Below are 27,134 nucleotides of genomic sequence, written 5' to 3' on the forward strand. Positions count from 1 at the left end.
ATACCATCCAGCCAGAGTCACCTCTTTGGACTGTCGCTAGAATCCTGCAGAGCAAAGAAAGCAAAAGGGTTTAAAATGAGGGGACATGGAGAGAGGCTTAAGCAGCCTGGGAGGAATTCTGCAGAAAGAAAGTGACTGTTGTCCTTCCTGCTGAAGCTCCTTTTTGTTGCCCAGTCTGGCTGGAAGCAGCAGGGCCTGAACCTCAGCCAAGGGACAAAGGGCTTTTTTGGCTAAGAGAAGTACAATTGTGGTCATGATGGGCCAAAACAGGAGGGAAGCATTTTATGGGGTAACAGGGCCTCCCAAATGTCAGAATTGGTGCCTGCAGGATGTAATTTAATTCTGTAAGCACTTACTAAGCACCTGCTTTGTTCCAGGCATACTCACATGATTAAGAGACAATCCCAGGGCCCAGAGAATTCCCAAATTAGTAGAGGAGTCATTCATTCCATTTATTCATTTATTTATTTAATATCTTACTTCTTTGGCCATATAATTCAGTAATTAAGAACAAAGCCTTGAATTAAGAGAGTCAGGTTTATTCATTCATTCAGGAAAGATTTATTCAGTGCCCACTTAGGGCCCAACACTGCTCACCACCTTAAAGAGAAAAAGGCAGACAAAATATAGATCCCTACCCTCAAGGACATTGACTGCTTGGGGCTTGTGAGGGGAGACAGACAATGAACAATAAGCATAACAAATAAATTGCACAGTATGTTAGAAGCTGGCCAGTACTAAGGGAAAAAGAAAACACAGCCAGCGGCCCAGGAATTTTGAATGCCGTGTTCAATAAGGCTGTCAAGGTGAACCTTACTGAGAAGCCCACAAGTGAGCAGAGACCAGGAGCAGTGAGAGAGTTGGGCGGGCCTGTGGACATGGAGTAGGGGAGGGAAAGCAAGGCAGAGACAGGGACAGCTAGATACAAGGCCCTAAAGAGAGGCCATGCCTGTTCTGTCCAGGGCCAGCGAGGAAGCCCAGGAGGTAGGCAAAGAGTGGGAGGGGAGAGTAGTAAGAAAGTTAAGGTTACGGGCAGAGTATGCAGGGCCATAAGGACCGTGGTAGGATTTCTGCCTTTATTGAGTGACATGAGTAGCCCTGGCAGGGGTTTGGAAGACAAGTGCCAGGATCTATCTCGTGTTTTAACAGAATCACTCTCGTGACTATGGTGGGAATAGACCTTAAGTGTATAAAGCTGGAGGCAGGGAGACCTACTAGATGGCCGTTGCAGCAATCCTGGGGAGAGGTGACAGCAGTTCATACCAAAATAGTAATAGTGGAGGTGATGAGAAGTGGCTGAATCCTGAATATATTTTGAAAGCTGAAACAAGTTTCTATGAATTGACTCTAGGGACTCCAAGAGAAAAGGACGAGTTGATGATAAATTATAAGGTTAGTGGCCTGAGCCTATCAGGACTATTAAAGAGGTCCATTAAAGTGTGATCTTGGGCAAGTCTCTAAACTTCCATGTTCTTCTTTGTAAAACAGAGAATAATGATACCAACATTATAGGGTTGTCATGAATATTAAAAGAGATAATACATGCAAATCATTTGGCTTGTGAAGAGGGCACATAATAAAGGTAGATAACCAACTGATTAATCTTACAGCATCTTCAAGACACCAGAACAACACTTTGAGGGATTCTGATAAAGATGGAACAAGAATGAGGTGGAATAGGGGTGACTGAAATGCATGAGGAGACTGCAGTTTTATTCTCATGACTACTCCTAACCACTTTATTACCTTTAGTAAGTCTCTTAGCCTCACTCTATCTCAATTTCTCAATATATAAAACAAGAGGGAAGGTGATCAACATCAAAGATCTGCAAACAAATCCACCTTGTGTTTTTGCGAATAAAGTTTTATTACAACGCAGTCATGCTTATTTTTCTATGTATTGTCTATGACAGCTCTCCTGCTAAAACAGCATCGTTAAATAGTTATGACAGAGACTGTACAGCCTCCAAAGGTTTAAATTACATCTGGCCAAGTACAGAAAAAGTTTGCAGGCTCTGGTCTAGAGTGCTGTTTCTCACATAGCTGTTAGATATAAACATGACATGGCTAGGCATAGATGTGCCCACAGACAGAAAGTGTGAAATCTTTTCTTCAGATGAAGTCTTAGCCAGAAGCCTAATAAATAACAGAAAGTATGACTCTGACCTGGCTGATGCGTAGAAGGGGTAGGAGAGATATGAACGGTGTCAATTCTATCTCGGGCTCTGACCATTCTCACACCCTGGGTCAACCCTGAGGCACCTTCTCTTCATCCCTGGGATGAAACACAGTTTGAAAGACAGGAATCTCAGATCATCTCTAGGGTCTATTCCAGGTCTCTACTAATCAAGGAGACCATGCCAAATAAACTATACAGATTGGATAACACTTATGTTAAAAGCCTTAAAACTGGTTTTTCAGTTTTGAGAAATGAACTGGGAAGTTAATTTTATACTGGATAAGGTCAAAATTCACTTCTTGTTGTGGCAGACATTTTCAACTTTGCGAGCTAGAGAAGGGTAGCATTTCCACATTCCCAGCTTCTCCCTAATGAGCAATTAGGATATTAAGTGTCTGCCTATTACTTTGTCTTAATATAATGGGACCCTGAAAATTTTCAACTTCAATCGATTTTGACTTTTCTAATAAACTTCTATCAGGAAGAATCTTCCCTACTCTAACTTCTTCTATTTTCCTTCAGATTTGGATACCTGTGTGTTATAGATTGAATGTCATGTCCCCTCAAAATTCATATATCGAAGCCCTAATTCCCAATGTGATGGTATTTGGAGATGGACCCTTTGGGAAGTAATTAGAGTTAGATGATTTCATGAGGGTGGGGTCCTTATGATGGGTTTAGTGTCCTTATTAGAAGAATCAGCAGAGAGCTCGTTCCCTTTTCCTCTTTCTCTTTGCCATGTGAGGACACAGCGAAGATGGCTCTCTGCACCCCTGGAAGGGAGACTTGGCCAAATCAGCCGTCACCCTGATTATGGACTTCTAGCCTCCAGAACGGTGAGAAAATAAATTTCTGTTATGTAAGGCACCCAGTCTATGGTATTTTGTTACTAAGACACTGTACCTCCAGTTCAACCAGCTTACCAATTAGTCTCTCACCTCCCCATTCAAATAATCCTTGCAAATCCATATCTCACAAGAAATGTTGCTGATTTAACTAATGCTCTCTCTTTAATGCTAGTCTAAAACTGACAACCACCTGTTAGTCAACATCAACAGGCCCTCCCACACAAATATTCTATTACTAATGTCCAAAATAAATTAATCACCCCCCATTTCCTCCTCTATACTCATCTTCCCTTCCTCACTTCTATTAATGTCACCATCATTCTCCCAGTCACCTAAATTAACACACTTAAGATTCTATTTTATACCCCTGACCCTCTGCCCCACAAATGCCATCAACAGTATTTATTTTCTCTCCATTATACATTTTGCATTCATCTCATCTACTTCACTTCTACCACCATTTTCTGCCTCAAATCTTGGTCACCTCTCCCGTTATTATATTAGTCTGCTAATTCAGGTCCCTGGTTTCAATTACTCTCTCCTCAAGTCCTCTTTCACTAGACTTCCAGATACATCATTTTAACTGCAAATCCGATGATATCACTCCTCTATTCTCTATTGCTGGTATAATAAAGTCAGACACTTGTTTCTCATTTTAACCTAAATTAGAATTCTATCTACCTTCTTATTTTTAATTCGCACTATTCTTCCCCTTTACATACTTGACATGCAAATTTGAAGGAGATTGTCACTCTCTACTAAACCTTGCCCTTCTTTTCCTCTGGCTTCTTTCTATATTACCTCCTTGAGCTTTGCTGCATGTCCAAATCTTCCAAAGCCCAATCAAGCTCTTTTACTTGATGGTGTCTCCTCTGGTCCCCTCTCCCTGTCTTTCAAATACTCTCAACATTTTAACATTTACTTAATATATATATAATATATATACTTATGTATGTGTGTATATATATAAAATAAATATATACATACATATACATATACATACATATATACATACACATACCATTCCTATGACAAAAAGATTCATTATAGATAATAAATGATGGGTATTCTAAATATTATTATCATCTTCATCTATGCAAGTTTGATATAAAGTGTCTCCTAATTCCAGAGCATGGCAGAGATGGCTTACTCTTCACCCAAAATTTCTGCTCTTTCTTCTACAGAATAGAGCTATCTCTGGCAAGGCATTGCTCAGCCAAGGACTACACTTCCCTTGCCTTTTTGCATCAGTGAGGGACCATTTGACTGGTCTTGCAATGGAATATCAATATAAGTGATGTATGTCCGGGTGATGGTGATTAAGATGTGGATGTTGCTTTTCTACTCTCGTTTCCTTTCTACTGGCTGGAGGCAGAGAACTCTGAGATCTTAGGAAATTGCCGAACCCCAAGATGGGGAGAGTCTGGGTCTCTGAATCACTATTTGAAGGGAAGTTGTCTACATGAAGCAGAAACACCCCTATTATATTCTCAGCTGAGAAGGAAATAAACTTTTCTTGTATTAAGCCACCAAAATTTGGGAGTTTAGTTGTTAGAGAAGCTAGTATTATCTTAATGAACAGAATATGCTAAATGCTGAAGGTACCAGGGATAAACAACAGGCAGGTAAAATTTAGAACACAGTAAAAATCTAGCCATTATGAAGATGTAGTTAAAATATTGAGAGTATTTGAAGGACAGGGAGAGGGGACCAGAGGAGACACCGTCAAGTAAAAGGGCTTGACTGGGCCTTGGAAGATTTGGACATGCAGCAAAGCTCAAAGAGGTAGTACAGGAAGAAGCCAGAGCAAAATAAGAGCAAGGTTTCAGTAGAGTGACTATCTCCTTCAAATTTGCATGTCAAGTATATAAAGGGGAATAGTGACAATTAAAGATAAGAAGGTAGATAGAATTCAAATTTAGGTTGAAATGAGAAAAAAGAGTCTGGCTTTATTATACTATCAATGGAGAATAGAGGAGTGATATCGTCAGATTTGCAGTTCAAGAAAATTTATCTGGAAGTCTTATGAAAGAGGACTTGAGGAGAGAGTAATTGAAACAAGGGACATGAATTAGAATACTAATATAATAAACGGAGAGGTGACCAAGATTTGAGCTAGAAAATGGGGATAGAAATGAAGTAGATGAGATGAATGCAAAATATATAATGGAGATAGAAACATAAATACTGTTGGAAAAATGTTTAAATTAATATTATATAATATAAATTATATACTATAATATTTAATATATATTAAATATTATTTCCAACACAAAGGTATATATTAAAATATATATATAATATATAATATATATTAATATAATACATAATTATATAATATAAATATTATATTATAGATAATATAATAATATATATTATTTCCAACACAAATAATTTAACAATAATTGTAACTTAAAGATAATACTAATTATTTTTGAGATGAGGAAGCTTTGTTTCATAATATTAAGAAATGATAATTATAAAAGTGCCAGGTACAGTGGCACACATCTGTAGTCCCAGCTACTTGTGAGGCTGAGGCAAGAGGGTCACTTGAGCCCAGAAGTTTGAGGCTATAACACTCTATGATCATGCCTGTGAACAGCCACTGCACTCCAGCTTGGGCAACATAGTGAGACCCTGTCTCTAAAAATATTAATCATAATAATAAAAGCAGCACTCATTCAGCATTGATTATGAAATGGACTAAGGACTTCACATACAAGGTTACTCAAGTTTACAAGTTGTTGAATGAGGTTTTAAACCCAGATCTACCTGTCTCTAAAGACCATGTTTTATCCATTACTAGTTTAGGCTTCCCTTCATGTTATAGAGCTAAACTGTACATAAAAATAGAAGTTAATATTTAAGGAGTCCTTCCTATTTGCCAGCCTCGTTTATACTTCACCTGTATTATGAAATTTAATCTACAACACACACACACACACACGTATATACATACATAGGTATGTATACTATGTATATATATACACAAATATATGAATATATACATATATCCACATATCTGTGTGTACGTATATTTATATATACAGTTTACCCTCGAACAATGTGGGGGCTGGGGATGCTGACCCCCACCCACAGTCGTAAGTCCCAATATGATTTTTTAACTACTAATAGCCTACAGTTGACTGGAAGCCTTATTGAAAATATAAACAGTCAAGTAACAAGTATTTTGCATGTTACATGTATTATACGCCTTATTTTTACAACATAGGAAGCTAGAGAAAAGAAAATATTATTTACAAAAGTATAAGAAAGAGAAAATATATATACTATTCCTTGAGTGTAAGTGGATCATCATAACGGCCTTCGTACTCATTATTTTCATGTTGCGCAGGCTGAGGAGGAGGAGGACAACAAAGACAAAGGGCTGGTCTTACTGTCTCAGGGGTGGCAGAGGTGGAAGCAAACTCATATATAAGTTGACTCACACAGTTCAAACCCATGTTGTTCAAGGATCAACTGTATGTATAATAGAATCATAATCTATAGTTTATATATGTATGTATATATGTATATACTACATAGTACCATTATCACGTTCTTTATACATATGAGGAAACTCAAGCCCAGAGAGACTAACTTACTTTTCAAGGTCCAGTGAGCAAATGGTCCTGCAAATGTGAATTTCAGCAGCTAGAACACTAAGGACAAAAGTTTGCCACCTGGTAAGTCTCTGTGTTTGCAGGCCTGTGTGTCTCTGCTGACATGAGACCATGAGGTCATTAAGCACCAGAACTGTGCTGTATTTATTATTATATTCCCCGTACCTAACATTGCCTGGCACGCTTCAATAAATATTTGTTGAATGGAACTGATGAAGTTCAGGGAAAATTGTTACCAAAGTAGAACTAGCATTTAGAGTCTGTGAGATTAGAGGAGGAGTAACAATTTCTGCCAGAAAAAGAAAACAGCCTGGCATTTCAAGAAGCAAATTGAAGTCCAAATGTTTAGTGAACTTCTCAGTGTTTGTCTTCTTGGGGAACTTCTGCATTTCCGGCAGTGGGTCAGGACTGGAAAACTATAAGCAGTAAGGAGGTCACTCTATCTCACCCAGGCTGTCAAGAACAATCTTACAACCCTCTCATTGTGTGTCTCTCAGCCAAACACTGCTCAAGGACTCAAGAAACAGAAAAATGCTTTGATTATATTGGAAGTTTGGGGAATATGTTTGAGAAACAGTTAAATCCAAGGTCTTCAAAAGTTCATCTTTTATGTTTGAAACATTAAAAAAAAAAAAAAATTGAGGCCAGTGTGAAGAAGGTCATAAGATTTCCTAATGAGGTGACCTAGATTCATAAGCATAAAATGAATAATTAAGATTTGGGGGGGCATTAGGTAATACAAAGCATGGCCATATATAGTATCCAAATTAGACTCACTCCAAATCTTATTTTTTTTTTTTTTAAGTGAAAGGCAGTGGGTTTGCATTTGGTTGTTGGCTTTTGATTTTGTTGTTGTCGTTGTTGCTATTATGTTTGTTTTCAAAGAACTGCTCTTTAAGTTTTCTGTGAAGATAGTATATTGTGTTCACACTTTGTTTCTCTTTTCCAAACAATAGAACTGACAAAGAAAAATATGCATGTGTGTGGACGCATGCATGCATGCACGTGCAAAAAGACATAGGAATAATGGGGGAGAAAAGATGACTTATCTCAGATAAGGAAGGAACAAAGACACAAATGAGTGAGAGAGAATATAGTCAAGGGCCAGGCATGGTGGCTCATGCCTGTAATCCCAGCACTTTGGGAGGCCAAGGCAGGTGGATCACTTGAGGTCAGGAGTTCGAGACCAGACTGGCCAACATGGCAAAACCCTGTCTCTACTAAAAATACAAAAGTTAGCTGGGTGTGGTGGCACACTCTTGTAATCACAGCTACTCAGGAGGCTGAGGCGGGAGAATCACCTGAACCTGGGAAGCAGAGTTGGCAGTGAGCTGAGACCACACTACTGCACTCCAGGCTGGATGACAGAGGGAGACTCTGTCTCGAAAGAAAAAAAAACAATTTGAGAAATTGAGAATATAGCCAAGAGCCTCCTGGTCTCTGGACCTGGGGCTCAGCAGTAGGGCAAAGGGTTCAGTCCCACAGAGTGATGATCATAAAACTTAAGCCATCCAAGATGGAAAATCAGGGCTAGGCTCACTGCTTAGAGCTAGTGATATACATATAGGGTTTTCCCACTTATAAATAAGGGGGAAAATCCCCGCTTCCCAGCCCTACCTGGTGCTATGGATTTTAGCAAGCTTCCAGCCCAAGAGGGACTGGAGGGCACAGTCACCACCTCACAATTAGAAATGGAACGAAGCTTATTTGGAGATTGGCTTTACAATATTCCCATTATTGTTGTGTGTGAAACAGGGTGCCTGAAATGCTATGGTGAGACCTAGAGACCTATATGGGCCTGAAGGCAAGGGGAAGACAATTTTTAAATCATTAGGTAGGACAGAATTAATACAGATAGAGACAGAAAAGAATGAATAAAATTCTCTCATTTAACCCTAGCCTTATTTCCTAGCCTAACTCTAACAGAATAGAAACCAGTAATCAGAAATGCCAGATACCTCTGATACTGGAGATACAGTAAAACAAAGAATAAAGGTGTGTGTGAGAAGCAGTTCGACTCCTAGGATGCCTCATAAACCCCAAATGAGATAACTACTCTCCTCATTTCCACGTAGACTCAGGGCCTCAAAAGATGACGTTTATCACTTGAACCGTGGAATCCAATGCCTCTGGACTCAGTGATACCAGGTACAGCTGAGGGAAGAGTGCAGAATTAAAAATGCTCAAAAGGAGAGCCCAGTTCCCTTTTTCACTCAACTCCCAGAAGGTCATCATCTAGGTTTACAAGCCCAGGCAGTAGCCTTGAGGATTCTGGACTATTGACCCCAGGTGAAAAGTCATGTAGTTACTGGAGTACTCTGATTCTGCAAGGAACTAGTTGACTCTCTGCTTGGTACCCAATAGTGGAACCCATCATTCAGAAAGTCCTCACCCCATCTGTTGGCCATTCAATGAACTTTTAAGTGCCTCATCTCTCAATATAAATGGACAGCAAAAAACTTGTCAGTTTTTTGAAGAATACTTCCAACATAATAGATAGATGAAAGTAATTGTTTAAAAGTATCAAAAATAGAGAAAATACAGTAAGTAAGAATGAAAGTTTTTAAAATGTCTCAAAGAGGTAAAACACATTACATTCATGAGACAAGAACAAATACTATTTGGACAACAAGGAAAAAAAGAGTTCTTTGAAATTAAAAATATGACAGCAAAAATTTTTAATCCAGTTTAGTATTTGAAAGATAAATCTGAAGAAATCTCCTAGAATGAAGTCCAAAGAGCTAAAAATAGGAAATTTTTTAAAATAAAGGATCCTTTTAGGAGGACCAATAGCTAAGTATTAGGAGTTCCAGAAAGAAAGATTTAACACAGGGAAAGAAATAATAATAAAAGAGGACAAGAATTTCCCATGATTAAAGGATATGAATCTAGAGATTAAAAGACCCCATTCAGAGTCTAGTACACTCTGAACACAAGAAACAAAAACAAACTCTCACCAGGGCATAGTATTATGAAATATTAGAACAGTGAAGGTAAATAAAAGACTTAGGGTCCATAGAGGAGAAAAGCATGCAATTTTATATACTCATGTATGAGAGTGGCACTGAACTTTTTTACAGGAACACCAGATTCTACAAGACAATGAAGAAATATCTTCAAATGTGAAGAGAGGGGTAGTGATTTTAAACTTAGAAGTCTATACCAGGGCAAACCATCAACCAAATGTGAAGGTCGAAAGAAGAATTTTCCAAACTGGCAGTATCTTTAAAAATTACCTGCCATGAATTCTTTCTTTTTTAAACTTTTATTTTAGGTTTGGGGGTACATGTGAAAGTTTGTTATATACATAATCTCATGTCATAAGAGTTTGTTGTACAGATTATTTCATCACCCAAGTATTAAGCCTAGTATCCAATAGTCATTTTTTTCTGCTCCTCTCACTCCTCGTGCCCCCCACTCTCAAATAGACCCAGTGTCTGTTGTTCTTTTCCTTGTGTTCATGCCATGTATTCTTATTCAGAAAGAAGATGAAGGTTATGTTCTACCAAACAAAGCCATTAACCTAAAAAGAGAAAGCAAGGAATGAAAAACTACCCTGAACTCCAGCCCAGGAGAGATGCAAAGGTAAGGTAATTCTCGTGATGATGGTAAAGGATGTCCCCAGTCAACAGCTGCTCACAAAGATGTAAGGCTTCAAAGAAAACAAATCCGTCTTTTTCTGTCTAATTATTCCACACACCTCCACGCATGATATATTGCCTGAATTTATCTGAATATACTGAAAAAATGATTGTACTTTGTGACTTTTAGAATCAATTAATGATAGGTACATGGAAAACCTAGGCAAATAAGAAGTGAAGAATGTGTTATCTCTATAGTAAATAATATATAAACTATATACATACATATACAAACAAAATATATAGATCTTGTATCTAGAAATCTTGCTGAACTTCTAAAAAAGTTCTAAATAGTTCTATAAATTATCTTTGGGTTTCTATGAGAAAATTTTACTGAGAGAAATAATAATTTATTGATTTCTAATTTTATACTTCTTATTTCTTTCCTTATTGCATTGTCTAGGGCCTCAAATGGAAGTCAAAAAGAAGCAGCTTTATTTTATTTCTTCACTTAATTTGAATGCTTTCTAAAGATACATTATATTAACTCATTATATACAAATTCAGTAAGAAATTCTAGCAAAAGTGTAAAAATAACGATCTCTTTAAAAATGTTTATCACATCATGTTTGTAATAAGATGTTAGAAACCACTTTGTTCGCCAACAGAAAAATTATTAAATTGTATAATGTTATAAACAAAATAAAAAATGAACTAGAACTAGATATGTTAAAATGAATAAATCTCAAAATGTAACAAAATTCAAATGTTAAAAATAGAATGTTGATATATTTAAATTTGAAAAATACACTATTAATACCTATAGGTTAGAATAGTTACAATGTTAGTTTTAAGTTTAATTGCTAGACATAAAGACTGAAGAAATAACAACAAACATGACAGCCTGTTTTTCTCTCATGTAAAAGACACACAGAGAGATAGAGCATCTAAGGTTTATATATGGCCAACCCACAAGAAAATCAGTCCCAGCATTCTTCCATCTGTATCTCTGCCCTTCTCAGACAATGTCTTTCATCCTAGGATCCTAGATGCTTGCTATAACTCTAACCATTATATCAAAGTTCCAGTGACAGGATGGAGAAAGAGGCAAAGGAGATGTTTTTCTTTATTTCTAAGGAGATTTCCTTTTAGTTACACACAACACTACTACCCAATCTTAATGGCCAAATCTTGGTACTACAGTATTGCGAGGGCAATTGGGAAACATACTCTTCCCTTTAAAAATCAAGATTTACCTGTTCCAAAGAAGAGAAGAATAGATTATGGTGAGCAATTAGGTAATGATAAACACCCAATTCACAATAACATTCTAATGGGATTCGGCAATTATCTCTGATGAATGAGAACATAAAACGGGACGGAAAAGAAACAGAGAGGGGTTCAACTGTACTTCTGATTATTTTCTTCTTAATAAATATTATTTGAAGCAAATATTTCGAAAATATTAAGATTTGACATAGCAAGGTGGTAATATTTGTCGTATTTATTTTTGCTTTCTCCACATTTATAATATTCCATGTAATAAAAAATTAACTTAATGTTCAAATGGTCAATTTTGCACCATTGTTCTTTTATTTTAAAAAGGTAATCTAAGCTTCTACATACATATACACAAAAAACTTAGAATACATAAGCTATACTTAGAAGACACAAGTTTCATTACAAACTCTCTTATATGAGGCTTCAGTTATTTTGACTTTAAAATAAAATCCTAGATTCATCAAATATCTCAAGTTCTGGCTGCCCCTAATAAACCCTTGTTGTTGTTATTAATCAGCATTAGGTGAACTCCTACTATTAATACATGGAGATAACTGATCACAAGGCATTCTTCCAAACAATGCGTCATAGAATATACCCTGGGTGTCAATTGCCTAAATTTCTGGTTCCTCATACAAAGGCTGATGCATTCCCCTATTGATTGAAATTGTAGTTATAGGAAGAAAAGTGGAAATAAGACTCTTCTGATAAGCATGGAAGACCATGAATACATTATTTCACTCCTCTTATGACAAAGATCTGTTTAAGTTCACCCTACAGATCTCTGCTTAGTTGACGCTTCGACCAAGAACTTAACCATGAATACATTATTTCACTCCTCTTATGACGAAGATCTGTTTGAGTTCACCCTACAGATCTCTGCTTAGTTGACGCTTCAACCAAGAACTTTATGACACCCCACCACCACCACCACACATAGATTACATTAGGTGCTGATTCTTTTAAACTGCTATGGTGGTCCATAATTGCTTGTATCTTGCACTTCCCTATGCCACCTATCCCATATCCTTCCCTGTACTCTGAATGCCTGTTTACTTGTTCGTTTGCCCCATAAGACCCCAAATTTCCTTGAAAGAAGGTGTACTGTTTGGATCACTGTGGTATTCCCAACACATATCCCAGGGAATGGTACATAGGTGTTCAATAAATATTTTCTAAATAAATGAGTAACTGAATGTCACTCTTCTCTCTCTGGTATTGTCCTAAACACTGGTGTTGCTGCTTAGTCAGGATAAAAACCCTTGTGGTCCAAAGGCTTCCTTTGTTACATCTAATTTACACGACTATAAAACGCTGTGGAAAGCCCAATTGCCAGAAACTCACCCCTGCATATTCATTTTACAGTAAGTGCTTTTGGAATTTCCCTCAACAAAAATATCAGAATTTAGAGGTCTCAATTGCTGGGAAAACAATTCCTACTACCAATGGAAGAGTCATGAGGCACAGCAACTCACATCATCCTACTAAAGGATTTAGTGTGGATAATGGATTACTGGAATTCCTACATCATGAAGAGAAATGGCAAAGAACAAAATCTCTGTTCGATGTTCAGGCGCCTCATTCATTTCCTGTTTTTCCAGTAAGTTCACATTAGACACAACCCTTAACCTTTTCAGATCTCATCTCTTGTGGAGATACATGCGTCTTCCCAAAGCATTACAAAACCAGAGCCTGAAGCATCTCAGACTACCTCTTCTGGCTCCTACTTCTCAAAATCACACTATTAAAAATTTGGGGTTCCACCCACCTTTTACAAAGAAGGCAATATATTTAAGGAAACTGTTGTTATATTTATTAGGTATATTAAGCTTAAGGACTTAAAAATCACAAGACATATTGTTGATAATATTGTTGTTACTGTTCATAGTGCATTAAATAGTGTTCCTTCAAAATTCATGTCCACACAGAACCTCAGAATGTGATATTTTTAAATAGTGTCTTTGAAGATGTAATTAATTCAGGATCTCAAGATGAAATTATCCTGGATATAGGGTAGATCCTTTGTCCAAAAACTGGTGTCTTTATAAGAAGGGAGGACACAGAGAAACACTCAGGGAAAAGACCATGTGAAAATACAGAGAGAGAGATTGGAGTTATGTTGCCACAAGGCAAATAACCCCAGGACCCACTAGAATCTGAAAGGGTCAAGGAAATTCCTTACCTTCAGCCTTCATAGGAAACATGGCTCTGCTAATACCTTGATTTCAACCTTCTAGCCTCCAGACCTGTGAGAGAGTAAAATTGTTGTTTTACCCAGTTTGTAGTATTTTGTTATGGCAGCCCTAAGAAACTAGTTTGGTTTGAAAACACCAAAACCAGCTGTTTGTTGCAAATGGTAAAAATGTTACGTCTATGCAAAACACAATAATAAGAAATGATGTTATCACTGGGAAGCGTATTAGGAAAAAAGAAATTCTTAAGAAGCATTAGGAAACCTTGGTTCCACCCAGGTCCCACCATCTGTGGTAAGTATTGAACTAAAAAGTACTTATTAGGTGGATAATCAGTGTTCATCTCAAATGACCAGTAAAGGCAGCCAATTACACAAATACAACAAGACTAAACATTTCAGAATTTTTTTAAAACACAGTAAAGGGAATAATCACCCAGCAATTTATCATTCTGTTGGTCAGCACTAGCATTTTGTTGACATTTCTTCCTGGGAGATGTTTCTTCCACATCCAAAGTTATGTTCAAGCTTTAAACATATGTTCTACTTTTAACATTTAGCATTGTAGCAAACCACATTGTTATAAACTTATTCACAGAAAAAAGTCAAACTTTATTGATATACAATTGATAAAATGCTAAATCACATTTTATTGATCCCTACATAGATAAAATGTAATATTTCATTGAGAGGTTCTTACATAATTTACTTCAAGTATTCCTTATTGATGGACATAGATCATTTTCATTGTTTTTTCTACTACAAATAGTTATCCAGTAAATATCTTGTTTCAGAACTTTTAACAATATTTATGATTCTTTTCTTGGGATTAGTTCTAAAAAATTAAAAGGAGAAAAGACTCCTGGGTCAGGTAGTATAAAAAATTTAAAGGCAAAATACTTTCTAAAAAAGAGTATATCAATTCATACTTCAACCAGCAGTGTGTGAAGGTGAGAACAGAAAATGGTAGTCTACATACTGAAATATTTACTAACTTCATAAGCAATAAATGACACATTATTTTAATTTGTATTTTTTAGAGACTGGCATAAAAGAAAAACACAAATGCCTATGTTATGACCTAGCAATTCCACTCCTAAATGCATTTATACATCCACCAATTCACTCCCAAGCATATAACCAGGAGAAATGAGTGGTGTGTTCACGATAGCTGTTTCATTCATAATAGTCAAACACTGGAAACAACCCAAATGTCCCTCATCAGCAGAATGTACACGTAAATTGTGGTATATTCATAAAATGAAATATTACAGAAAGATTTTTAAAAGAACAAACTACTACCACATATCTCACAGGCATCACATTACATGAAAGAAGCCAGAAACAAAGGAAAAAAATACTGTTTAATTTCATTTATATGGAGTTCAAGATCAGGTAAATGTAGCTAATAGAAATTGAAATCAGAATAGTGATGGAGGAAAGTGAAGAGTGTTAGTACTGACTGGGAAAGGGCATGGAAGTGGCTGTGAGGTATTGGAAAATTTGTAATTCTTAATCTGGGTGGTGCACAGATGAGCATATGCAGGTATAAAAACACACTGCATGTGAGCTGAGATCCGGCCACTGCACTCCAGCCCGGGCGACAGAGCAAGACTCCGTCTCAAAAAAAATCAAAACACTGCATTTAAAATTAGTTCAATTTATTACGCGACAGTTTTACCTTTATGGAAAAGCAAGAATTATAAAAAAAAACAAAGTGTGAATTTTGAAGGACATTACAAGTAGATGAATCTACCTGTGAAGGTCCTTTAAGATAAATGGTTCATTGCTCCATTTACCTTAAAGTGAGAATTGGCTTCTGGATGATATCATGCTTTTCTGTTCAGGGAGTTTGGTAATGAACTCACTGAACTATTTACACATATGTTTGAAGGTTACAGAAAACTGGACTTGTGCCCAAAAGACTTAGAGAGTCAAGAAAGTCGTCTTAGCAATTACCATCTGGCAAATCTACCACTTCAATTATTATTTAAATAACTCTTAGAGACAAAATCATAAGCATAAAAAGAAAAAAGCATACTAAAATCTTCAGTAACTGGAGAATGGTACAAACACTAGGAATCAGAACTGCATTCTAATCCAAGTTCTACAGTAAATGATTTCCATAGCACCGCACTTCTCTGGATTTCTATCTTTATTTGTTTATTTTTTTCAGTCCTTTTCGGTGCCTCCAAATCTTCCACTCGTCTAAATGTTGGTGTGCTTCAGGGCACCATCTCCCTAGATAATTGCATATAATTCCATGACTTAAGTACCATATATAAGCCAATGTCTCCCAAATTTATATCTCCACACATGACCTCTCACCTAAACTTCACACTCAAAAATGTAACTTCCTGCTTAACATCCTCATTAGATATTTAATAGGCATCTCCAATTTAAGGCCTTGATTTTCCATACACACTTGAGTTTCCAAAAAGTATTCCTTCTCCAACTTCCCCAACTGAGGACAAAGTTAACCACACTGCCCAAAGCCCCCTACCCAGAAATAGAAGAATCATAAAACTGGGAAAGCCCTTTCCCATTTTTGCTTTTAGGGCAAAGTCTCTCCAAACAAGAAAGAAAGCTTCATCAGTGTAAGCAATTTGTTTTGTTAATTACTAACATCACCGGTCACTAGAACAATGCCTGGCATGTTTTAGGAACATGACAGGAACATGTAGGATCAATGAATGAATGATATATTGAACATCATAATTTCCTAATTGGAATAACTTCTAATTATATATAAAGACCCATCTTTAGTAGTACTTTCATTTAGTCATTGGATTGTTGTGAGGTTCAAATAAATTACATTATAGAAAACGTCTTTTTTTTTGGCAATAAAATGGTAGATTGCTCTACTAGTCTCTGCAGAACAATGGCTTTCCAACTCTGACATTGTCATCTGTAGGTGAAAGTGGGAAGGTTTGTGTTTAAATCTGGACTCTGGATTTAATTGGGGGGACCTTAATTAATTGGAGAACCTTGGATTATGTGTTTAATCTCTCTGGTACTCTCATCCATAAATTGAATATAAGTAAATCTGCCTCATAAGATTGTATTACAAATTACTTTAAATGATACAATATTTATGAGAGTGCCAAACAAGTACAAGGTCCTCAAAAAATAACAACAACAAAAATGATGACAGCAATTGCCATCCTGACTGGCATGAGATGGTATCCCATCATGGTTTTGATTTGCATTTCTCTAATGATCAGTGATGTTGGGGTTTTTTTTCATGTTTGTTGGCCGCATGAATGTCTTCTTTTGAGAAGTGTCAGTTTATGTCCTTTACCCACTTTTTAATGGGGTTGTTTTTCCTTGTAAATTTGGTTAAGTTCCTTGTAGATTCTGGATGTGAGAACTTTGTCAGATGGATAGATTGCAAAAATTTTCTCCTACACTCTGTAGGTTGCCTTTTTGCTCTGATGATAGTTTCTTTCACTGTGCAGAAGCTCTTTAGTATAATTATACTTCATTTGTCAATTTTTGCTTTTGTTGTAATTGCTTTTGGCAATCTCGTCATGAAATCTTTGCCCTCACATATGTCCTGAATGGTATTGCCTAGAAAAATAGCTAATGCATGCTAGGCTTAATACCTAGGTGACAGATTGATAGGTGCAGCAAATCACCATGGCACACATTTACCTATGTAACAAACCTGCACATCCTGCACATGTACCCCAGAATTTAAGATAAAAATTAAAGAAAAATCATGACAATAACAGAAAAACAATGTTTGTGTGAATTATACCGTTATCATGATGTTTCCTTGAGGGGCCAACTATATTTTAAAATAATTTTATCAATTTTTATAAAGTAGTATATATTTACTGTAGAAATGGTGAATCATACCTACAAATAGTTTTTAAATGAAACTTACCTAGAACCCTGTCTCCCAGACACAATCACTGCTGACATTTTAGCTATACATTCTTCAAATCTTTCTTTACTTCCTCCTTTCCTTCCCTCCCTCTCTCCCTCCATTGCTCCTCTTCCTCCTCCTTCTTCCTCTTCCTCTTCCTCTCTCTCTCTCCCTCACCCTCTCTCTCTCGCTGGAGTGCAGTGGTGAGATCACAGCTCACTGCATGTAACCTCCATCCCTTGGGCTCAAGCGATTCTCCCACCTTGGGATCACAGGCGCACACCACAATGCCCTGCTAATTTCTTTATTTTTTGTAGAGACAGGGTTTCGCCATGTTTCTCAGGCTGGTCTCAAACTCCTGGGCTCAGATGATCCACCTGCCTCAGCCTGCCAAAGTGCCAGGATTACAATCATAAGCTACCTCTTCCAGCCCTTCAAGTCTTTTTAACAACCATATCTGCATGTATGGTATTTTATCTGTCATTACATTAACAATGTCATCCAAATTCTTAAAGAACATGATTTCTAAAAGCTGTATTTCCTTTTTCTGAGCTCTCGTTGATGTTCTGTTGAATTGACTTACATGTTTACAACTATTAACAATAATAATATTATTAATAAATTTGGGGGGATTATTTCCATGGGTAAAATTTCTTTTTTTTTTTTTTTTCTTTTTTTTCTTTTTTTTGAGACGGAGTCTCGCTCTGTCGCCCGGGCTGGAGTGCAGTGGCCGGATCTCAGCTCACTGCAAGCTCCGCCTCCCGGGTTCACGCCATTCTCCTGCCTCAGCCTCCCGAGTAGCTGGGACTACAGGCACCCTCCACCTCGCCCGGCTAGTTTTTTTTTTTTTTTTTTGTATTTTTTTTTTAGTAGAGACGGGGTTTCACCGGGTTAGCCAGGATGGTCTCGATCTCCTGACCTCGTGATCCGCCCACCTCGGCCTCCCAAAGTACTGGGATTACAGGCTTGAGCCACCGCGCCCGGCCTCCATGGGTAAAATTTCTAAATGGAATTAATGAATGAAATGAAAATCATTGAAATTTTTCTTCCCCCCAAAATGTGCTAATTTACACTAAAATCAGCAGTGTATGACTGCCTATTTCCTTACCTCCTAATGAAAGATTGAATTATAGCACAGAAAACAACAGCACAAATATCATTGTGGTAAACAAATGAAAAGTCTTACTATATTGTATTTTTTGTAATATGTAATAATAAAGTTTAATATCATTGTTTTAACAATAATGACTTCATTATATGTGTTAAAATGTATACTGTTATATTTTTGTTTTCAAATACAAATTAAAAATTCCACCACCCAATCATATTGTTTGTCAACTCTTTCTTCATACAATTTCAGACATCTCTCTATGGATAAGAAGAGGTCAGAACAGGTATGAAGTTAGGGAGGAAAAGGGGAAAGAAGGGTGAAAGAAGTCCTTATTAGAGATACAGTGTATCCTCATTATTTGTGGATTCCCTATCTGTGAATTTGCTTACATGCTAATATTTGTTTGTAATCCCAAAATGAATACTACTGGAGCTTTTGTGGCCATTCACAGATATGGATACAGTAGCAGAAATTTGAGTCATCTGACATACACATTTCCAGCTAAGTCAAACCAGGTGATGTTCTGCCATTTGGTTTCAGCACTTATACTGTAAATAAGTATCCTTTGCACAGTCTATTTTGTGCCATGTAATTCCCATTTTTGTGCTTCATGTTGGTGATTTTACTGGTTACGGTGGTTTCAAAGCATAATGCTGAAGTTCTGTCTAGTTTTCCAAAGTGCAAGAAGCTATGATGTGAGAAAATACAAGTGTTAGATAAGCTCAAATCAGTCATGAATCATAATGTCATCAGTCGTGGGTTCGATTTAAGTGAATCAACAATATATATTAAATAAGGTGCCTTTAAACAGAAACACACATAAAACACATAATTTTGTAATGATCAGTTGATGAAGATGCCGTGATCAGAGGCTCGAAAGAACCTAACCTGAAACATAATTTCCCCCAGGAACAATGGTTGAGTATTCTCTAATTCAGTTTTCCTAGTGACTTTATAGAACACACCAACCATGAATTCTTGAATCAACTGTACTTTAGAAAACTTAGAAATAAAAATTTTTAATGGATTGTACTATAAATGCTACCATTAATAAAAGTATTAAATTACTTTTATTTGAATTTACAGTAAAGTATAAATCATGTAGAATTAAGTAAATCACTAAAAAATATTCAATTTTCTTCCCAACAAGAAATATTAATTCTTAAAAGATCCCTCTAGATTGCCAAACTTTAAGGCATGAATATGGCTGTGAATTTACTAAGAGGCTGGGGTCATTATGTTTTTAAACTATGCTTCAAATTTACATACCATTCATGGATTATTTGACATGAGAATATTAGAATTCTTATACTTCCCAACAGATACATCTTCTCTCTACCCCATCCTGAATTTGTTAAATTATTACTGTAACATTGTGAAAGCTTATGCCATTTGCATTTGAAGATGTGACCATAAATTCAATAGTTTTTCAGATTTGCTCTACTTTTAAGCTGATTTCAATACTCATCATCAGTGCTGACTGCAATTTCTCCATTCCTGAGTTATGACTTTGCAATTATTCTTACTATAAATGATTATTGGAATAGAACTACATTGTTATCTATAGGATGGATGAACACACCTTTGCAACACATACTACACACGCACACACACAACCAGAAACCACCCCCCAACCCAGGGACTCACTCGCAAGGTACAAACTGGAAGAGATGAAACAAATGCCATTAATGGAAAACCAAACATCATATGTTCTCACTAATAAGAGGGAGCTAAGCTATGAGGTTGCAAAGGCATGCCACAGTGGACTTTGGGGACAGAGGGAAAGGGTGGGAAGAAGGTAAAGGATAAAGACTACAAATTGGGTTCAGTGTATACTGCACAGGTGATGGGTGCACCAAAATCTCACAAATCACCACTAAAGAAATTACTCACGTAACCAAATACCACCTGTTCCCCAAAAACCTATGGAAATAAAAAAATTAAAAAACAAAAGAAACAACTGCCTTCCTGTGTGTCATTGATTCTAAGACACATTTTTTTCATATTTTATTATCTCGGAAAATGAGGTATGCTTTACAATTGATATCATGTCAGAGTTTAATTGGCAGTGGTTTTTGTTTTTTAGTTAAAAAAATTAAAAATCATATTGCATCTTACAATTGATGGCATCTTTGATTTAACAGGATATAGTGGCATAGATCTAAAGGGACAGCCCATGGAGGAGATTGGGGGAGCTATGGATGTTTGGCAGGAATGGAAGAAGTTTGGGTAACTGTGGCAGAAAATGGCAAAGGTGATTGTGTAGGAGGATTCCAGTCAGAGACTGGGAATACCTTAGTCAAAAGATTGTACAAAGGTCAACTTGTCCACAATCATCATCCTCAAATATTTGAAAGGCTGTCATGTGGAAGAAGAAAACATACATGTTTCATAGAGCTCCTGAGGACAGAATGAGGGTCAGCAAGTCAAGTAAATGATGCTGTGTGGGGCTCAAGAAACTCTGAATTTTAGAAATTTGAATTGGCCAGCAGTTGGATAAACTTTCTTATGAGAAAGTGAAATTTATAGAAAGGAGTCAAGAAGAGGCATATGGCTTTAGAGGGTGTCCCTGCCTTAAGTTTGAGGTTTAACAAAGCAACTTCTCTCCCTGTTTTAAGATTCCTATACTCTAAAAATTCATACCCATTTTAGCCTCTACCAGAAAATAACATAGGTAAATAATCACAAAGAAGCATAGAGAAATGTGTAGGAAGATGTTAATTGTAGAGGAAGAAAGAATCAAACAATATATCCATTCATAGGCAAATGTTTCAATAGCCACTAAAATCTGATGAAATATAACACGGCTGTTGAAAATGACCATTATGAAGACCATGTACTGGCAAGGAAAGCTGTGTCTGAAAGTCTTGAGAAAATATGACACAAAATTACATCTTTACTGATTATATGTAAAAATATGTAATTTTCTGCATATGGAAAAAGTTAGAAATGTGGAAGTGAAAACAGGTGATGTTTTTGACTGGCAGAATTCTGGGTTAGTCTTTTTCTCTTTCATTTTAAATTTTCACTACTATTGTGGTTAGCAATTTAAGCAACCCTTGTTGTGGGGAAGTTAGTTTGTCTTATTTGAGGGACACCAACTGGGACCTCTCTGATATGAACAACATGTGCTGTAAATTGCTGGTGCTCCTTACTGAAACACTTAAAAAATATATCTTGAGTTGTTTGGACCTAATTACCTAATAAACAGACCTGTTAGGTGTTTATTTTAGACTACGGGCCCCATCAAAACATTACTGAGACAATAAAGGCAACGTGAATCAAGACAATTTTGGAAACCTTTGACATAGCCCCTACATTCAAATAACTCATCATCTAGTCTCAAAAGGCAGATCATAAATAAATGAAACTAGCAAAATAGGTCATATAATCCGGATGAGTACAAAATGAGGAGGGTGAATTGGAGTGGGAGAAGAGGGGAAGACAAGTAATTTTGATTGCGTGGAAGGCATCAAGAAAAGCTGCACAGGAAGCATGATTTTTAATACTGGTTGTTTATTTCATCTAAATAATAAATGTTCTTATTTTCTTAAATAAAATAAACTAGATTATACTGAGAAAATGGTAATCTCTTGCCCCAGTCACCATCAAAACCCCACTCCTGCTCCCCAGAGCCAATCTCTTTCAATTGTTTTACCTACTTCTCCTGGTAATTGTTCCCCTATCTTTAAATAAGATGCTTATACTGCTAAATCTTGTTTCATAAATTTTCAGCCTTTTGTGTTAACTTCCCATTACAGAAGTTAAGGGGTTAGCTTTCTTATGCCATCCTCAACCCACATCCCTCAATTTAATTATATATCAAATACTGCGGGCATCATTATGAGTATATAAATGTTGTTTATTACTGAACCATGTAATGTACCATAATTACATATTCCTTCTCCTAGAACTTATTGTTTTTCCTCGGGTTCTTAATATATTCTGGTTTCTCTTCATTTTTTAAACATACTTACTATTACTTTTGTCCTAAATGCTCCAACAGATCTTTTAAAACTTACCAGTAATTTTTGCACTTGCTGGGCTACAGTTTCAAACACTCTATCCATTTCTGCCTCCTGCCCTCCCTTCTTTGACCCACCCATCCTGCACCCTCTCTCCCACAGCCTACAGTTCTTCTGCTCCTATTGTGGACCCTTTGATCTCCAGGCCAGCTACCTGGCTTTCATGCTAAGCCTTCTTTTCCCCACCCTCCTTTACCCCAGGCATTACATGGCCTGGTTTCTTAATACCACATCTTTCTCTCCCTTGATTGACTCCCTCATTTTATAAAGAACATTCTTCAGTTGCTTCCTAAGAAAAGATGTGGAGTGGGAAAAACATTTGAGTCTTTCATGTCAGAAAATGTTTATACACTACGGTATACCCTAAATCGATAATTTGGCTTAGTATAGAATAGTAGGTTGAAAATAATTATCCAAGTTTTGAAAACATTGCTCTTTTGTTCTAGCATTCAGTGTTGCTGAATGCTTCGACATTCAGAAGCCATTCTGAATTTCCTCTCTCTCTCTCTCTCTCTCTCTCTCTCCTCTCTCTCTCTCTCTCTCCCTCTCCCCCCTTCCCTCCCTCTCTCTTTCATCTCAAATAACTCATCTAGGGTCTTTTTGTGTACAGTGTGCTGAGCAATCAGGGAACCCATCAGTGTAGAAGCTCACACATTTCAGCTGTGAGAGATATTCCTACATTATTCATTTGATTATCTTATCCTTTCCTTTTTCTGTATCTTCTCTTTCTGAAACTCCTAATGTTTAGAGGTGAAGCTTCCCAGATTGAGATTCTAATTTTCTTTCCTTCCTTCTTATTCATCATTATTCCTCTTGTTTTTCAACACAGTTATTTTCCAAAATTGTACACACTTTTAAATTTCTTTTCTGGGGTATGAAATAAAAATATTTTCCCCAAGAGCTCTTTATTGCTCTGATGTTTCTTTTTCCCTAGCTTCCTGTTGTTATTCTAAAGCTGCAACAAATTTTCTTGTCTTTCTGAAGTTATTAGTGGCAGCTTTTTAAAAGTTTTCCTCTGTTCCCAACATTGTCTCTATTTCACTGAATTCCTTTTCCTTGTTGTTTTTGTTGATTTGTTTCTTTTGGGCGCAGTGGCTCACCTGTAACCCCAGCACTTTGGGAGGCCGAGGTGGGCAGATAACGAGGTGAGGAGATCGAGACCATCCTGGCTAACACTGTGAAACCCCATCTCTACTAAAAATAAAAAAAATAAAAAATTAGCCGGGCATGGTGGCGGGCGCCTGTAATCCCAGCTACTCGGGAGGCTGAGGCAGGAGAATGGCGTGAACCTGGGAGGCAGAGCTTGCAGTGAGCGGAGATGGCGCCACTGCGCTCCAGCCTGGGAGACAGTGAGACTCCGTCTCAAAAAAAAAAAAAAAAAAAAAAAAAAAGATTCGTTTCTTTCATTGGTTGATCTTTTGCGTGTTTTCAGCTCTTTCATGTGGAAAGCCTTCCTCAAAATACCCAGTTATCCTGGATTGACCACTTGTTTTTTCAGAGTGAAGCACTAAGTGTTTTATCTGAACACTGTACGCATGGGCAGATACTTAATTGCTGGGTTTTACTCATAGTAATGAAAGTGCAAGCCATCCTTCCTCATGGAGAGCTCCACATGTCTATCTCTAAAAATCTCTCTGAGCCCACTTCATTTCTACACAAAATGACCTTCCAATCTGCTGCTGTAGAAGGTGAAGAATAGGACATATGTCTGGCTGCTGGCCTTCTAAAGCAATGGGGGAAGGGTGCTGAGTGTCTCCGAATTTGTGATATAGATTTTCTTTAATCCCATTTAACCCCATGCCACACTACCTTGCTCTCCCCAGATGGTGGTGTCCCTGAGACCACAGTCCCACTAGTTTATTCTCCAAAGAATGACTTTTCTCCAGTGTGACAGTAAAAGGCAAGGATGTAACCACCTTCTGGCTAGGAAAGGCTGGGAGGAAGCTGCACCCTCAGGGGTCTGCCAGTCACCCTGTTTGAGCCTGTCCCTCCAGCCTTCCACTGATCCTATACTTTTCTTGCAGAGCTTCTCAGGCTCCACGGGCAAGTCATCTGCAGGCATTTAAGGAGGTACTTTCTCCACTCTGCTAAGGTGCTTGCCATGCCTGCATCTGTTTCCTATCTTCAGAAAAGTGGTTGAGCCATTCCATTCATTATTGTCTTTCCTATTATTCTTTTTGTTCTTGCAGAACAATATCTGTACTGACCTGCCAACATTTCAAGAGTTTGGGAGGGAGACGTGATTAAGTCTATGTGAACAATGGACTGTGATTAACTGGAAGCCTAATGACAATTAGAGAACACAAACAATGGAGTCGATCAAGTGGCGAAACTAGAAAGGGCAGTCTAGGCAGAGTTCTACATGATGGTCTTCTAGGAGACATATAAAATCATCGGCTCATGGGTAGCATCTTTCGACTGTGGAATACCACGCAACTTCAAAAGAAGTAGCATAGTATTCAAGTAGCATAGGATTCAATTTTAAAGCTTAGCATATGGAAGGATACAGATTTTATTCCAGGTCTCTCACTAAGTAGTTGTGTATCTATCAGGAAAATTGAAATTCTCTGGGCCTCCATTTCCTCATCTGTCAAAAATGGAGAAAAATTAGACCTACTTCATAAGGTTTTTGTACCAATTAAATGAAAAGATGCTTTGTGAAGAGTTTAGCCTTGTGTCTAGCAAAACACTAAGCACCAATAAACATGAGTTAATGTCATCATCATCAACCTCCAATTATACAAATGCACATTAATAGGGAAAATTTGGCTAAGAAGACTGACCAAAATAATTTAGATGAGCAGAAGAAATTTGTATGAAGAATTAGCAACAAAGTTACAAAAGACTTACTTTGGATTCGGTTTCCTAATAGAAACTAGAGTTATTTGAAGGGTTAAACTAAACATAAGTATTTGTGTAAGATGCTATTTAGAATGTATCACACAGTACTTATTAAGTAGTAGCTATTTTGCTATCATTATTATTAAATATAGGCATAGGACAAATAAAGCATCCTGAAAAGTTTAGAACTGGAAAGTTGAAATTAAACTGCAAATGAGAGTGACTGACTGTCAGACTTAAAAACTAGCCCAGAGGCACACTCTGATATTTCAGTCAATCCCTGGAAATAATGGAGGGTCCAGCCGAGTTCTCCTATAGGACTTTGTACTTCCCTTAATACATAGCATTACCTGTTCGTGTATTTTCCTCAAGGGACTATGGCTGTCGTTAGGGAGGAACCCAGTTGGTTTAATTCTCCCCTCTCCCCAACATGTAGCATTGTACTTAGAACACATAGTTCATAATGATAAATAAAAACTGCTTAAATTATCTAAATAAATATTTGCAAGAGCAAGCCTGAGGTGACAGAATGGAAAATAGCTGGTTTGATATGCCTTTCATTTCATGCTCATGACCTCACAAACTCCCAAATATTCCATATTCTAGCCTTTTTTTTTAAAAAAAATTAAGTTTCTTATGCATAAACTAGGCACATTGAGCAGCACTGAAATAAACAAGCCCATTTGACTTCAACTCTTCAGAAATCTCCAAAGTTGGCAAATCTTACAAGAGCCTGCCCAGCAGTACTGATGCCCTACTTGACAAAAGGGTTAACAGCAAAGCATTTTAGGAAAGGACTACAGTGCTGACTGTATTTGTTTTTACCCAATATACTTACCAGGCTTTTCTTATTAGCTAAACATCTTGTCACAGATTATTAAAATGAAACAATCGTTGTTAAAACAAATGAAAAAAAGATGCTGTCTGTAATGTCTTGAATGTTACTCTTTGTAGGCCTGCCAATTGTAAGATTCTACAATATTTCCTGTCACTACGGAGAATGAGTGGTTTTTTCTGCATAGTACACAGGGTTGAAAAGTATCCTAAGATAAAACATTGTATTTTAATGATGCTTAAAGTATTTTCACGTGTTTACATCATTTGGTTCTACCCAACAATTTAGTGGGAATAATTCCATTCTTGCAATGGAGAAAAAAGGAGTTAGTGAGGACTAAGTGACTCAAACCAAGGTCACACAAAGAGTTGAGCATGCAAGACAGTGGGAAAGTAGCCACTGTTTATAAACAGCCATCTGGGAGGAAGAGGACTTGGGCTCTTGTCCTGTCTCAAGTCTAATAAGCTAAGCAACCTTGGGCTAGTCGTCTCATTTCTCTGGGTCTCAGTTTCCCTGTGTAGAAAATGAGAAGTTTATATTAAAAGCCTTTCTAGTTCTAATAACTCGGAAATTATAGAATCTATCCCCAGATTTTCTGAGCTCTTTCCAAAGTAATACATGAAGCGGTTCTCTGGGATCAAACTTCTGTCACCAAAGAATCCAATTCCTTCTTATTTCTCAGTTTCCAGATGCTTACTTTGAAAGACAACAAATTGTATGCAAATGGATTGAGAAGCTGCTATGTGGC

The 27,134-nt window shown here is 37.1% G+C and overlaps 1 long non-coding RNA gene across 1 annotated transcript in view; it reads right to left on the minus strand.

Annotated features, from left to right (window-relative positions):
* LOC117085162 overlaps positions 1-27,134 on the minus strand; it is a 48,201-nt gene that overhangs the window by 12,954 nt on the left and 8,113 nt on the right. Inside the window, exon 3 of the long non-coding RNA XR_004437830.1 lies at positions 13,695-13,758. This is a non-coding gene — a long non-coding RNA (uncharacterized LOC117085162). The remainder of the gene's footprint in view (positions 1-13,694; positions 13,759-27,134) is intronic.

The sequence above is a fragment of the Trachypithecus francoisi genome, unplaced genomic scaffold (assembly GCF_009764315.1).
Source record: "Trachypithecus francoisi isolate TF-2019V2 unplaced genomic scaffold, Tfra_2.0 Lachesis_group1, whole genome shotgun sequence".
In the NCBI taxonomy this organism is placed as follows: domain Eukaryota; kingdom Metazoa; phylum Chordata; class Mammalia; order Primates; family Cercopithecidae; genus Trachypithecus; species Trachypithecus francoisi.